The sequence below is a fragment of the Papio anubis genome, chromosome 10, assembly GCF_008728515.1.
Source record: "Papio anubis isolate 15944 chromosome 10, Panubis1.0, whole genome shotgun sequence".
In the NCBI taxonomy this organism is placed as follows: domain Eukaryota; kingdom Metazoa; phylum Chordata; class Mammalia; order Primates; family Cercopithecidae; genus Papio; species Papio anubis.
Window position 1 is genome coordinate 92,812,558 of NC_044985.1, and position 14,704 is coordinate 92,827,261.

The 14,704-nt window shown below is 35.2% G+C and overlaps 1 pseudogene; it reads right to left on the reverse strand.

Annotated features, from left to right (window-relative positions):
- Positions 1–568: 568 nt before the first annotated feature.
- The window catches only part of LOC110740934, a 109,867-nt pseudogene continuing 95,731 nt past the window's right edge, over positions 569–14,704 (reverse strand).

Consider the following 14,704-nt stretch of genomic DNA (forward strand, 5'->3'; position numbering starts at 1 on the left):
TCTTTTCTTTTCTTTTCTTTTCTTTTCTTTCTCTTTTTCTTTTCTTTTCCTTCCTTCCTTCCTTCCTTCCTTCCTTCCTTCCTTCCTTCCTTCCTTCCTTCCTTCCTTCCTTCCTTCCTTCCTTCCTTCCTTCCTTTCTTTCTTTCTTTCTTTCTTTCTTTCTTTCTTTCTTTCTTTCTTTCTTTCTTTCTTTCTTTCTTTCTTTCTTTCTTTCTTTCTTTCTTTCTTTCTTTCTTTTTCTCTTGGTTCTTTTTGTTTGTTTGTTTGTTTTCTGGAGATGGAGTATTGCTCTGTTGCCCAGGGCAGAGTGCAGTGGAGCAATCTCAGCTCACTGCAACCTCCACCCACTGGGTTCAGGCGATTCTCGTGTCTCAGCCTCCCAAGTAGCTGGGATTACAGGCATGCACCAACCCACATGGCTACTTTTTGTACTTTAGTAGAGACAGGGTTTCTCCAGGTTGGTCAGGCTGGTTTTGAACTCCTAACCTCAAGTGATCCACTCACCTCAGCCTCCCGAAGTGCTGGGATTAAAGGCATGAGCCATTGCATCCGGCCAGTTTTACTTACATTTCTAACTTGTGTTTGGACTTTTTTTTTTTTTTTTACTTAAATGCATTTTTTCCCAAAAGTCTGAGTCAAGTGAGTTCTTCCCATTACATTTAGACCTTATGAAATGTGCAGCGTAGTCACTTAGGGGATGTGTACTTCATTTGCTTATCTCTGAGCCAACTGGTAAACATCGAAAGGATCAAAGGTCAGAAAATACTATCCTTGTATACTTCTACCAATATAGGGGTTTCCTGAGAGTTATTGCCATGGAATTACTGTATTGTCATCTAATTTGTTTCCAAATAATCAACATACTGCTTTTCCCTTTTTCTGATTCATATCTCTGTATTCATACCTTTCATACCTCTGGATTCATACCTTTATGCTAAAGCTCTAATTATGAGGAATAGAGCAACTCTGATCAAAGACATCAAACTAATATGTTAACTTGTTAAAAATTCATACCATTAAGATGAAGTAATCTTTATGGTGGAAAGAAGACTGGTGTTATAATAAAACTCATTTTTAAAATTTACATTCACATTTGGACTAAAGCTGTATTGAGGAGAACCACAAAACCTGAGTACTTTATACATAGGTAGCTACAGCCATCGTTAGATCTTAACAGCCTATTCACACAAATAATATAAAAGGCATGAGTGCTTTAAAGAAAGTCAAACCAAACCGCCTCATTGTAGATAACAATAAAACATTTCCCTCTTTACAAATTTTTCTGATCTTACTGTAATATTACACTTTGCCTTGTATGATTGTTATTTGCAAACGTGCTGTGAATAATTTTTGGAAGCCTACCCAGCCTTGGTACTGGTCTTTCTTTCCTATATCCTAATATCATCCAGATGTCCTTTAGGGATCCAGTCCTCCCTCTTTGTGTAGCATTCACTAGATTATTCCCATTTACAAATTCTGGCAGGAAACCAGATTAGTTTAAAGGAAGTAGCGTAATTGCACCTCATTTGCCATAGTGTTTGACTTAATCATGGGCATGGGATCTAAAGTCAGTTTGAGGATAAATACTACATATGTTTATCTGGATGTGGACGGTGAAGAACATAGCCCTGGGAGCTGTCAGCAGCAATCATGTGACTAGGAAAAAGAAACCATAGGATGAGGCTTGACTCTGTGGGAAGCAGATTGGAGAAATGGGGGGAAAAGTAAAAACATGACCTACCTCCTTACTGACATCACTGAGTCACTGGATCAAATCACCCTGAAGCCTACTCTACCTTTGGACTTTATACTGGAAAATAGTCAATATATGTAAACCAGGGTGAGTCTGAGTGTTCAATTATCAACACTATTATGTGTACTAATATATACAGAATATAAATTAAAATTTTCTGAGAACAATCTGTGAGTTCTTTTTGTAACTATCCTACATTGGCTTTCATGAGACCTCTCAAATATTGGTACTTGGTACTTTGAAGTGCTTTGTGGACTTCTGACCAAGAATATTAACAGGGTTATCTACACTCCAACCTGAAACAACTTTCTGCCCAACTGAATGGACAGAAAGCATGCAACAATGGTCTTTAAGACATTGGACATCAGGCAACAAAAGATGAACCTTGAGACTTGGTGACACTGTTTGGATATTTGTCCCCTACAAATCTCATGTTGAAATATGATTCCCAGCATTGGAGGTGGGGCCTGGCGGGAGGTGATTGGATCATGGGGGCAGATTTCTCATGAATGGCTTAGCACCATCCCCTTGGTGATAAGTGAGATCTCACTGTTAGTTCATGTGGGATCTGGTTGTTTAAAAGAGTCTGGGACCTGCCCCTTCTCTTGTTATGTGAGGTGCCTGCCCTGCTTTCACCTTCCACAATGAATATAAGCTTTTTGAGGCCTCCACCAGAGGCAAATGCCAGCACCATGCTTCCAGTACAGCCTCCAGAACTGTGAGCCAATTAAACCTCATTTCTTTATAAATTACCCAGCCTCAGCCTCAGGTATTTCTTTTAGTCAAAAAACAAACAAACAAACAAACAAAAACTAATCCAGATGGGAAACAAATGAGGTGAGCCCTATGAATGTTCCATCTCACTGCCCAGAGAGAGGGTACAGGGCATTGGCAACTAGGTTGTGCCCTGTGGTCCCCCTGAGTTGGAACAGAACTGGAAGTTTGGGGGGGCCAAGGCATCTCAGATTCATAGAGCAGAGGACCATAAAAGAGACAGTTGCATAGAGAGAGGACTTCAGAGATCAGCAGAGGGGCCTCCTATTTACAGCTGGCTGAGATCTTGCCCATCAGTGTGGTATAATGAAAGGTAATCAGGCTTTGTCATTAGACAGATGTCAGCTAAAAGCCTGGCTCTGTCATTTTTCCTTTGTGATCCTAGTCTGGTTTCCTAGGTGACAGGGCACTCATTTTAAAACTCACACATAGGAATTGATCTAGATAGTTATGTTCTTTGAAAATTGAATTGTCACAGCAAAGAGTAGAAAATATACTATATGCTTTTCAATATGTGAATGACTTCAAAGGTAGAGTTTTAATTAAATGGAATACAAGTCCTAATACAAATAACTAATGTAAGAATCTGATCATGATATATTTTTAAGTAAAAAAGGCAAATAGCAAACATTAGAGCTCTTATGTACTCTTCACTTTGGAAAAAAATCTTGCCAATACCTAGTAAGTTTAGAGATGTATCTACTTTATGGCTGTGTAATTCTACTCTTAATTACATAACCCAGATACACTCTTGCATTTGAGCACCAGATATGTGAATTGTCATAGACTCATTGTTTGTAAGAATAAAAATAAAAAAAATCTGAATAACCATCAATGGCTGACTAACAAGTAAAGTAGAGTATGTACAACATTTATATGCTTGAGGCATATATTGAATCCATGTCCATTTTATTATTTAACTCTGACTTGAATATAGCAAGTATTTATTATATCTAAATGGAAGTAAAATTCTGACTTTACACAGAGAACCCAAAGTAAAGAGAACATATAGAGGGCAGTCCTATCCAAGTTTTGACTAGGTAATAATCATCATTATTATTTGAGAAATATTGCCAACGTGGTTATTGGTTCTCTAACATTGTGTGTGTGTGTGTGTGTGTGTGTGTGTGTGTGTGTGTGTGTGTTCCCAGGCTCAAAAAGCAGAATGGGAACCTAAAGAAAAACAAAGTGCATGAATATATGGGCTCCAATATAGGATTTACCACAAATTATGTATTTCATAATGAGCAATTATTTTCCCTCCTGAGGCCCTTTGGAGTAGAACCAGGTTACCTCAAAAGTTATGTCCAACTTAAAAATTCTATGATTTGTCATTCTATTAATACATATATTCTTTATTTCTAAACTTGAAGGCCATGTAATAAAGGAGTTTTAAAATTTTTAAATGTATGCTTTTCTGAAATAAGAATTTGTTGCAATCAAATAAGTCTTTTTAAATGCTAGGGGACTACTACATTTATTTGCACATATATTGTGTGCAATAAAAAGCAGTGTGTTGACGTTCTATAAGAATAGAGTGAATTTTTTTGAGTTTCTGCCCAGTACTGTGGTTAATCTCACTCACACTTTAAAGAAATGTGATATTATGATTTTATTAATAATTTTATGAGCTCTGCAACTACAAGTATTATTTTTCTAACTCAGGATATATGCCTTAAGATTCCTGGTTAAACTGATACTCTGATACAAGGTCATTTTTTAGTAGGAGTTAAAACTGCAACTTGATAATACAGGCCAAACAAAATTTAAGCAGAAATTGACATGTTATGGCTTGTGTTATTCATTTATTCATTCAATTCCTAATTCAACAAATGTTTATCAATCACATACAGCAATGGAGAGATTTAATGTTGAGGAAAATGAACTCTTACAGCTAATTGTGTATTGGCCTGATTTAATTTTCCATTAAGAAGAGCATCCTAGATTTGGGGAGAACCTTTGAGGATGAGAAGAAGCTCTTTCAGAAGTCCTGGCAAGTGATTATGATAATCACTTGATGTGATATGATAATATGATAAATGATTATGATTAGTATTGCATGAATTATTGTAATGCTTGTTTACATATTTTATCTACTCGTAACTCTGCTTCCATTAAAACAATTATTATTGTTTTTATGCCTTCCTCAGTTAAAAGTACATATTGGGAAGAAATAATGGTTGTAAAAAAGTTAAGAATCATAAGCTTAGTGGTGAATAGTTAAGCAATATATGTAGTTTAAAGTACTATCATTTTAATAAGCCAAACCCAGCTTTCCTTAGAGAAGCTAATAAACATTCATTTTAGTGTGACAAAGGGGTAGTTGCCTTTTAATACTAAAACAGTATCAGGAGAGATAATGAATACTTTTTTTAGACTTTCTTGTCAAAGACTAAAGATAAAATATGATGCTATTTTGTGACACGATATAAGTAATGCCAGTTCAAATTAAATTATCCACCATTGTTCCTAAATTCTGGTGAAAAATGCCTCAATTCCAAATGCATAGCTTTGCTGTGAAATACAGGCAAAGAAATCTGGTACATTCCCAGGAACATTCTTTAAACAACTTATCAAATGCATAAAACAAAAGATAATAAATATTTGTGACTTTTTTTTCCTCTTAAGATTTGTTAAGATTGTGCTCTTTACTAGGTGTATTTCACAGCGAAAGCAGCAAATAGAAAACATATTGCTGATTTAGTAAAAAGTTTCTGAGTATATGATCTAAAATTGAAACCATACCATGCAATATCTCGAGTCAAGCCATAAGCTCTAAGGCAGTTCCTTGGGCATGTTCAGATTTGAAATAATGGAATGCATGAATGGAGGCTCAGCAGCACAGAAGTTTCACTGATCTGTTACCTGCATAGAAGAATGGACAGAAACTGGATTACTAACAAAGAAGTGGATTTTTAATTTGCTTTCTTCTCTTGTTCTCTTAAAATGAGTGAACAAGTTGGGCGTAGTGGCTCATGCCTGTAATCCCAGCACTTTGGGAGGCCGAGGCAGGTGGATCAAGAGGTCAGGAGATCGAGACCATCCTGGCCAACGTGGTGAAACCCTGTTTCTACTAAAAGTACAAAAATTAGCTGGGTGGGGTGGCACGTGCCTGTAATCCCAGCTATTCGAGAGGCTGAGGCGGGAGACTGGCTTGAACCAGGGAGTCTGGAGATTGCAGTGAGCCAAGATCACGCCACTGCACTCCAGTCTGGTGACAGAGCAAGACTCTGTCTAAAAAAAAAAAAAAAAAAAGAATAAAATGAGTGAACAATCCTCCAGAGCATTTGATAAATCCAATTTCTTTTACTTCCATAAAGACTCTTATATAGCTTATATAAAATACCAGCTCTGAAACAAATGGTTAGTCTAGGTTTGTTGCACCATGTAGGCACCAGCTGAGAGGCCTCTAGAGAAACCTGTTCTGAAAAATCACAAAACTAGTGGCTCCAGAGGCGGCTATTATCAGCCTGTAACATCAGTGTTAGACAAAGGAATGTCTGGACAGAAACCAAGAAAAAAACCTCGAGGCATTTTTAGATAAGAAATTTTAAGCCAGAATCCATGAGAATATCTTTGTGGCAAAATATATCCATGTATTTCATATTAATAACAACAACAATAAAAATCAGAGGCTGATATTTTCCTTCTATATCATTTTAACTTTTCTGTAATGCATTATATGCAAGAAAAGTAGAATCAATAAAATTACTTTTTTAAAGGCAAGACATGAACTTGAGTAAATCTGCCTTGAATTTGGAATTGAATGGTTAGAATTTTTCTTAATCAAATCAAGAAGCTAAGACTTCAAAGTGAGACATGCTTGAGGATACAAAAAAAAAAAAAATCAATTCCCATGTTCTCATATGCAAAGTGCTTGAAATTCATCAATCTCATCCTTACAACAAGAAAAAGCTGGACTAACTGAAAATCAATGGCTTTTTTGGATCTAACAGAAAACTGAGGTTGAAAAGCAAACTATCACATCAAAGTCTGTAAATGAAGAAGCACTCAGAGGGATACCACAACTGGGGTATGCTTATCAGATGCAGAAGCTGCTGGAGGCATAAACCGATAGGAATACCTACATGATAATGATCTCATTTAATTCTCAGAACTATCTTATTTGGTGGATAGTATTATTATCACCATCTCACAGAGGAGGAAATTACAACTTTACCCAAGGTTGTAATTTTAGGATATAAACCCAGATTTGCTGAATTCTAGTGGTGTGGTGGTAAATGATTAACAACTGGCTCTGAGGGATGGGCGTAGCATAAGGGAGTCTGTTTTCTAGCATTTTCCCATTTTCCCAGTGTGAATACTTCCAACACGGCTTATTTCAAGCTACCAATAGCTGAATGCAGTGGAGGCACACATGTGCTCCATGGAAGGCAAGACTGGGACAACAATAGCAGGATATCTGTTTCAGAGCTTTAAAAGATAGACAACATTTCTTTTTAATAACTGCCATATTGACAAAGAAAGGCAAAACATAAATTAACATGTTTGTCAGTTTTTACACTGTTTTTGGAAATTTACAAAACAAACACCAGGCAGGAAGTTTGCTATACAGGCTTTAATGAGCAGCTTGGAAATGGGCCCTGCAGAATTGCTGAAGAAGCATTCCAGAATTCTGACTGTACTAAGAAGCAGTATAACATGAATGGTTTAAAGCATGAACTCTACACAGATTGCTGGGTGAAATGCTATCCTGGCACCTAGTAACTGGGGAACTTAATACTCAATTCTCTCCATTGCCTTAGATCCTGAGATTTGAGGGTATGAGGCCAAAGGTAACTCATGGCTGTCTAGTACATAACCAGTTCTTCTTAGCCCTGGTCCCCCAGATTTCTGGCCACTAAAATATAAAGCATTAATTTCAGTGCCAATATATTAGATAGGCAGGTAATATAAAAATCAAGTTAAATAATAATATTATAATACTTTACATATTAAAAAGACTTAACAGTTTACAAAGCAATGACCTGTATATTTTATATGTGATTACTAACTAAACAGCATTCTTTTGAAATAAGTAGGTTGGAGATGGACTATGTTTATAGGTGAAGGAACAACATTTCTGAGGTAAGAAGTATTCCAGCTATGAACTGAAACTGGATATTCCAGTGCTAACCTCAGCATATTTTCTATTAGGAGATTGAAGCCAAATCTAATGAAAAAAAAAAAAGTCATGGATGACAGGGACAGAGCAGGGATGACAGGGACACGGACTGGTGAAATTCATTTAAGATTCAGTCACATTTTAATTAAAGAATAAAACTTATCATTGCCTTTCTTCAGATTTTACATATGGCTGCAATTCCTCTCTTGAAGGATGGCTCTTTCCAAATATGAAAGACCCAAGCCTCACTTACTAAACAAAAATTCCATGCCATTAAAAAAGTAAATTTTCTAGAGTAAGACAAAATCAATCGACTGTTAAAGATTTTAAAAAGCCGTTTCACAATTTGTCCATTTGTTTTTGTTAGTAGAACACGAATGCCACAGAAATAGTAACATATTCTCCAATTTGGTTTAATTTGAGTTAGTATTAGGCCAGCCGGTAGGAAATATGTCATGGACTAGAGCAGAAAATGATTAATTGCCATTGAGAGGCACCAATTGTAAGTTTTTTAAGAGTTCAGATAAGAAAACGATCTTTTCAGACTGTGGTGGTCAGGGAAGGCTTTATCTCAGGTACACATGGCAACTGATTGTCAGCCAACACTAGCAGTATGTCCCAGTGAGAGGAAACCGACAGAATTACCATAGAGATTGGTTTTATTTAACTTTAATCCTCTGGGCCTGAAATGTTTAAATAGCATGCAGAGAATATTTGGGAGTATTTATCAATTTTAGTACAAGTTGAAAGAAAGTGAAAATGTTGCTGAAAGATTTTTTTTTGAGTAGTCTAAGAATTTTAAAATGTAATGTAGCACAGATAAATGGAAGCTTATTCACCTGGAGACAAAAACATTTTGGAACCTTGCTTGTTACACTAAAATTAATATGTTTTAATATTAGGCACAAGATTACTAAGTGTACTTAGCTGATTAAAAACAATGTTTTAGTATTGAAGCATTCCGTGAGAAGTATGTTACCAGAAATAAAACTGCATTGGTGATTCTTAACCTGCACCCCTTTGAGTCTGAGAGATGAGCTCTCACTTTAGAAAAATGATTGTTAAGTGTATGCATTTTTCAGTCATTGTTGGGGTTCCTTGTTCCCCTGAAGCTCACACAAGTATTTAGGCTTAAAATCCTAGCTTTATACAAAAATGTATAACATAGTTAGATACAAAATTTAAATTTAAACATAAAATTTTAATATAAAATGTATTATTAGGCTTTGAGCCAATTATCCAGCATTACAAGTTGTATTTTTACCCTTGGGTTTTTCCAATCCGAAGTCTTACCCCACAAAAGTGGGATAGGATAAGGTTGCTGGACCCTATGTTCACCTTTTTATTGTATAGGGCCTTATTGTTGTGTAATTTGCATAATTTAATTACAATTAGAAAGGGGGAAATGCTGGCTAGATAAAACCAGCAGACACCCTTGAACACACTTTATAGTGGCCAAAATTTGTCAATTTTTTGGTTAAAGTCCACAACTATGTTGAAATGTCTGTTTCTCCCATCAATTATGTAAGTTTCTGCTTCACATATTTTTGGTTGTTAGGTGCACACATATTTATAACTTTTACATATTGGTGATGGACTAAACCTTTTTCATTACAAATGTCCCTCTATCTCTTATAACAAATTTTGGCTCAAAGTCTATTTTGTCTGATACTAGTACAAGCCATTCCAGCTGCTTGTATGGTATATCTTTTTTCTTTTTTTCTTATACTTTCAACATATTTGTATCTTTGATTATAAAGTGTGTTTTCCCCAAATGTCATATACTTGGGCTTTGTTTTTTACTTTAGTTTGACTAGCTTTTTATTGGATTGCTTAATCTGTTCACATGTAATGTTTTTAGTGATATGGTTGCATTTATGTCTTCTCTCTTGCTTTTATTTTCTATATGTCTAACGACCATTTTGGATTTTTCTTCCTGCTATGTTGCTTCTTTTTCTAACTAAAATATTTTCTAGGGTACCAATTTAATTTATTTAATGATTCTTGAATATATATTTTTAAATCATTTCTTTAGTGGTTGTTTTAGGGCTTACAATAGACATATATACTCTACAGAATCTATTTCTAATGTATATTAATTAAATTTTATTAAGATATAGAATTTAGTCCTGGGTAGTTCCACTGCTCTTCTCTAACTTTTTGTGCTAATGGTTTACATATTACATCTTTATATGTTACAACCCCAACAATACATTGTTATAATTATTGTTTTATGTGTTTTAAATATTATAATTATTACTTTATATTGTTTCATGTCTTTTAAAGAAAGTAAGAGACTAAAAGAGAGCATAAATGAATTTATAAATTTTTCAAAAATAACCTTTTTATGTACCATTGTTTTGGTTCCTTTATTTCTTCCTGTAGATTATAATTACCATCTGGATTATTTTTTAACTTCAAAATAATTACCACCTCTCTCCTTTATGGTGGTGGTGTTAAGTATATTTCTAAAGTTCATAAGCCCAACAATAAAATCTTTTGACATTGTTTTATGCAATTGTTTTTTAAATTAATTAAGATAAGAAAAATAGTGAAATATATAAATATACAGTATTTCATTATTACTGACATAATTACTGGGGCTTTTTGGTCTTTTTTTGTTTGGATTCACATTATTTTCTTGTGTCATTTCCTTCAGTATGAGGGAATTTCTTTAGTGTTTATTTTTAAGGACAGCCCTATAGGAACAAATTTTATTAGGTTTTATTTATCTGGAACTGTCTTTTCTTCATCTTTATTCTTGAAAAGTGGCTTTACTGCATATACAGTTCTCGGTTGACAGCTTTTTTTGTTTCAGGACTTTGAATGTGTCATTTCCCTGGTTTTTATCCTCAGTTGTTCCTGCTGAAAAGTCAGTTGCTAATCTTATTGTGATCCCCTTGTGGTGATTTATGAGTCATTTTTCTTTCTGCTTTAAGATTTTCTCTTTATCATTGGTTTCAAATTTTTTGCTATGGTATGTTTGGGTGTGTTTCTTTTGTGTTCATCCTACTTGAAGTTCAGTGAGCTTTTTTAGATGTGTAGATTAGATGGGTAGGTGTGCTTTTCAGCAAACTTGGGAAAATTTCAATCATTATTTCTTTCAATATTGTTTCAGTCTTATCCTCCCTCTCTTCTCATTCTGGTATACCCATTATATATATGTGGGTATGCATAATGATTTCCTACATTTTTTGAGACTGTTTTCTTCATTCACTTATGTATATTTTTAGATTGTATGACCTCTATTGATCTGTCTTCAAGTCTGCTGTGTTCTGCCAACTTAAATTTACTGCTTGTTTTATTATACTAAAAAACTCCAGAATCTTTATATGATTCTTTAAAAATAATTTCTATCTATTTATGTTATATTTGATGAGTTATTGATGTCATGCCTTCCTTTAATTATTTGGACTTGGTTTCCATTAGGTTTTTGAACATATGAGCAAGCTAGGATGGAAACAATCAGGGACCCAGTATTCTTGGTCTTTCATTCCTGAATTGGAGCCCTAACCCTATGAGCGGGAGTTGGGGAAAAGGGGAGCTCAGTGTCAGGGAAGGGAGCCCTACTTCATGCAGTCAAACCTGCCAGGGATAGAACTTCGGCAACACAGCACTGAGGCAGGATAATAGATGTTGATGACCTTCCCTCCTGGCTGAGTTCATAGCACTAGACTAGCTCTTGTTTTTTTGGTTGCACCTGCTGAGAACAAAGCATCTGGAGCAGAGCTTCCATCCCATAAAGCTGGCAGAGGGATGTAGGAGTAGATCATGGCCCAAATGTCACTGACTCTGTTTTCACTGAGATTTAGTAGATGTTCTTGAATAAATGTTTCTTCATTTGCTGTATGCCTTTGGGGAAAATCTAGAAACTTTAAATGGCTGTGTGTGTGTGTGTGTGTGTTTAAATATAATTTTCACCAGTCAAATAACTGTTTCACTAGAGAGTTTACTGAGCTTTTCACACTATCAATATGGAGGTCCTGACCTGTCTATTGTTTGTTTCACTAATTTTTATTGATTCTTTACATGTTAGTAACTGCTAAGGAGAATATCCTGAGAGGCAAGAAACTGCCTTTTGTATTTTCATTTCTGCTATGTGTACAATTTTCTTACAGATTTAATCCTTAAAGAATCTTGGCTTTATTGCTGGTCAATTACATAAGGGATCTGTAAATTGTTACAGATAAGTCTAAATGACCTGTGATCTGGACCAGGCTGATTCTCTGGTATCTTATTTGTTTTTGTCTTTCTATTCCCCTTTCTGTCTGCAGCTATTGGATTTTTAGATCAGAACAATGTGAGATGTTCTTGCTGTACCAGATTGCGACAGAGCTTGAAACCAAATTTCCAAGGTTAACTTACCAAGGTCACATATCCAGCAAGTACCAGGGCTCAATGAAATTGAAATGTGAACCCATTTCTTTTATCAGAAATTCTGTTTTATTGCTATTGCAGTTACATTGCTTGTTTTATTGTTGTTATTGAGTTGGCTCTATTACATTTGCTTTTGTTGTACTAGCTTTTCTCTTCTGCCCATTTCCCCCTGCTTAAAATCCTATTCACTTTTAAATGTCCTGGGCTTCCATGCTGCCACATCCTACACATAATGTGAAGAATCAGCACAGATAGGAGGAATAAATATGGGAAAATCAAGATGTAAACCTTGAACCAATTTAATGATATACCCTTAGGCAGGTGCATTACCCATGACCCTATAAAAATACAAGATTACTAAGAGTCCAAAAGAGATCAAGTATATGAACTCATTTGGAAATCAGTAAAGTAAAAATAAATTTAATGGATTATCACTGTTAACAGTACCAACAATAATAACTAAACAACCATTTTCACAAAATGTTTGGAGCTTAAGTTCTGGAATGATATGATAGTGTCTGTATCTACAAGCGATAACAAATATTGACATGTATTAAATCTCTAATTTAAATTAAATATTAAATGTCAACTTATTCACTGGGCTGAGGATTAATATTCAGAATCTTTACATAGGTGAAATTTATATTCTAGCAAGGAAGACAGGTTAACAGAAGTTACGAGGAAAAGTAACCCCAGAATACTGATTATTCTGACAGTCACAGCAGTTCTGTTTCTCTCTCTATATAAGGCTGGACTCCTTGTCATTGAAGTAATTCTTCATACTGTGCATTACAATTCTGAAGGAAACAGGATAAGCATTTTGAGATGGCAGCTGTTTATTTCGTCTGCCCAGAATTCCTTCTTCATTCTTTTGACATGAATTCTTTTTTTGCCAGGGGGAAACCCATTACATGTGTGTTCTCACCACAAAGTGTTCACAGAACCAAAGACATGATAATCAAAATCTTATTTGAGATTTTCTGACAAAACTATAAGAGAAGAAATTCAATTTCACTGGAAATGAAAAGTGAATTATTTAAGAGCCTAGGCCTGCTGGGGCCTCCTCTGCCACCCTAAGGAGGTAGCCTGCCTAAGAACGACGCCACCGCCACCGTATGTTCAGCAGAGCTGATAAAAGGAGAGAGCCAGATACTTGTTGATTTTGTTTGGGCTTCAGGTTTCAGCCAGTTCTGAAGGTAGCTCAGTCCTTTGGATTTTACCCTTACAAAAGCCAACCAATTACCTTCTTATTTTAAGCTACATGGGAATTTTTTCATTTTCAACGGAGGGAGTTTTACTAACAAAGTATTGTAAAAGGTTCCTATAAATGTCCAATTTCTTCTTGTCTTAGATTGGGATGCTATAACAGAATGCCTTAGACTGTGTGGCTTATAAACAACAGAAATTTATTTCTCACATTTCTGGAGACTGGAACTCTGAGATCAGGGTGCCAGCCTGGTTAGGTTCTGATGAGGACTCTCCTCCAGGTTCCACACTGCCAACTTCTCATTGTATCCTCACATGGTAGGAAGAGAGCAAATTAACTCTCTGATGTCAACTTATAAGGGCACTAATCCCATTTATGAGGGTGCTACCTTAATGACTTAATTACCTCCCAGAGCCTTATATCCATATACCATCACGCTGGGGACTAAGTTTCAACATCTGATTTTTGGGAGAATACATTCAGTCCATAACACTTATCCTTTAGAAAGACTCTAATATGAAGAAAAAGATGAAATGGACCTTCAGCTCTGCAATGTATCTGTGACTAGATCAGAAATAAGTAGTATAGTAGAATAGTCAATCTTGATACACATTATGTCATTAAAATATGTAAAATATATATACATATTTACTTATATAAATATACATATATAGATACAGATAGTGATTTTTCCTTCTCTTTCATATCAGTTGTCTAATGCATCTTACTTTGTAATTAACTGAATGCATTACTGATTCTTTGGGCCAAGTACAGAAAATTCTGCTTTAGGAAATGCTAAGATTGAAGCTGCCTCCAAAACACATGCTACTAGTGATATTTTATGTGCTATTTTATGGCCTTGACTTTCTCTTGGAGAGTGTCTTCTTGCATTGTTGGGTGCATATAGATAGAACTGGAAAATTGGAGATAAGATTAAAAGAGAATCTTACTTACACAGTGCTCATTAGAAATATTCTTTCTGAAGCCATAATTAAGGCTGAGACTGGCTATTTTTCATGCAGTAGTAAACATAGACTAGAACTCAAAGGTTTTCCCAGGGCCTAATTTATCTACTTACCATGGGTCCTCTATGAGGTCCAAGCTATTTCCAAGATGCACTATGCATATCTGGCCCCAGGACGATTAAGGAAATAGAAATGCTAACAAATAATCTAAGTAATCATTGAGTCAAAGAAGAAATCTGAAGATAAACCAGGAAATATTTTAAACTAAATGACAATGAAAATATGGCAGATCAATAATCATAGGAGTAGCTAAAGCAGTGCTTAGAAGAAAATTTATAGCACTAAATGCCTATATTAGAACAGATAGTAACCTGACAGCGATCTGTGGCTACAATGTAAGAACATAAAACAGCAAAATAAACCCAAAGCAAACAGAAGAACAAAAATACATAAATATGATATAAATCAAGAAATAGAAAATGGCAAACAATAGGAAAAATCAG